We start from the raw sequence: 2,336 nt of genomic DNA, 5'->3' as shown, positions 1-2,336 counted from the left end.
GAGCATTTTGTGCGGCCCGCCACGGCATTTTGGATTTTCAAGTGTTCAACAATATATTCAAGTGCCATATATCTTTTTCAGATATAGGAACCTAAAGTCCACGCTAAAACTACTATAAAAATCGCTGAAATCTTCTTCAGCTATTACGTCACATTTGGAGTTCATGATGGTGAAACTTGACCCGTTGATGATTCGTGACGGGAAATTGTGATTTGGTTCGGTGTGAACTTCTCGTAAAATGACTCGATTTCGGATTGACTGGGTGATTAAATAAAAATGACTCGAGTTGAGTCGGGTCAAACGTTAAAATCAGAGAAGGTCTTGCGACTCGGAACCGTGACTTGGTAATCCTACGGACGCAACAATCCATGAAACTGTCATGGGCAACAGTAATATACCAAAAAAAGGTCGTAGCTTGCGTTGCGTAGGGTATATAGCTATCTAATCAGGTAAGTATGGCAATCATTGGTATTCTCCGACCCCCCGCGTGACGTATAGTTGGTTACATGCTGGGTGTCGTTTGCTCTCTTCATCCGTGTTATTATCGGTGGCGAGTATGGTAGTAGTACGCTCTACAGCTGTAACACCAATGAATTCTTCGCCGATTGGATATTTCTATTCCAGGGGTTCTTAACCAGGGTCCCCAGACCCCGTCGGGGTACAAAGCACCACATCAGGGTGTACGAGATTCATTGTTGAATTGGGCTTATATTCTGTGGAATATTTTCTTGGCCAATTTATTCAACTGGAATATAATCTTTGCTCTAGGCGTGATTTTATGTGAATGAGTTTTCTGATTTCAATATAGGTAGCATCAGTAATTGTGTTGAAAATGGACAGGGGCTACAAGAAATCTCATTGAAAGCACAATGGTACGATCGCTAAGGTTAAGAAGCAATGCTATTACTATAGCTCAATAATTATTATATTCGAGTTGTTATTGATATGTTTCAATAATAATTGAAGGCAAAATCTAACGATGATTTAATTTGACTGTGGCAATGACAGTAACAACAGCCTATACTTATCACGACTATATCAAAACCAGGAGTAGGCTACACCGCTCAAATGCTCTGATATCAGATCAATCTTCGGTATATTTTAAAATATTCTGCGTAAAATTGTGGCTCGTCAAAGGTCCACTATAGCTGCAAATTATACCCCGACAGTTTTACGATGCCATGATGCATCCTCTCGCATGATATCTATAACTAATTAATTAAAAAAATTATGCCCGAAACAAAAACAATGTTATTCAAATATTTGAAAATGTGATTTTTTTTCGTGTCAAGCGTGAATAGTACAATCGTAAATTACATTTACTCAATGTTTGTGGAATGCCTGTCTGCAAGGTCCCGTCAAATAAGGATATTATACACTGAATATCCCTATTATTGATGCTGCGGCCCGCGGCGTCATCAAAACTAGGAAATTGGCCCGCGAGCGCATTTGAGTTTGAGACCTCTGGGCTATATTATCAAGTTCATTTTTATTCACCCCATGCACAAACGCTTACGTTGATGTTTCGCAACCTGATCGCCAGAGGCAACGACGCAGTCTGGCTCATTCTTTTTAGCTTCACTCTTGTTTTGCAAGACAGAATTGTAGCATCACAATGCTTAACTCTATCACAATGCAAAATTCGAGGCTGTATATTGGAGATTCCAGGGCGATGAGCAGAATAAAATTTATAATTTCGTAATCAGTACAGCAGCAGCTTTCCATTGATATCCATTTTATCAAATTTAGCGCTCGTAAAGTCGGTCAAAAATTACCGAAAAGTCGTCTTCGGTCAAATGGAAAGTATGGCGTAACTCAAATGCAGTGATCCGTTCAATCTCGCTGCGTCCACACCATAAAGGACAGTATGATACCACATTTGAGGATGAGATCCCTTTGTGCATTAAAGATGAGCATAAGCTTTTCGAATGGTCGATCTCATTGCAATTGCCTCGCTCCAGCCTAGTATCATAATAGAGTGTGGAAGCAGTAACACAGTACCGCTGCAATGCAATGCAAATCCGTATTGACGACTTGACACGTAGCACTGCGGATGCAGTGATAGATAGGAAGATGGAAGCAAAAGATAGGAAGATGTCTTTGTGACGGAGTCCAAGTCGCAATGTTCCACCGACTATCATTGCGAAATACTAAATCCAAGTGTGCCTTACAACGGACGAAAAAATCCTGCTGTGGGAAAAATATAGCTATCGACGGGAAACTTGTGGGTCCAATGTGGGAACGGTGTGAGATATCGACACATCTTCATTGACGAAAATCACAGGCATAAATTATTTATTCACATATATTTATTGCGTAAAAGACTTCATGAGTTA

This window comes from Botryllus schlosseri, unplaced genomic scaffold, assembly GCF_051294905.1.
Source record: "Botryllus schlosseri isolate E-star unplaced genomic scaffold, Bs_hap1 Bs17a, whole genome shotgun sequence".
NCBI classification, from domain to species: Eukaryota; Metazoa; Chordata; class Ascidiacea; order Stolidobranchia; family Styelidae; genus Botryllus; species Botryllus schlosseri.
Note: the sequence above shows the minus strand (reverse complement) of the source record.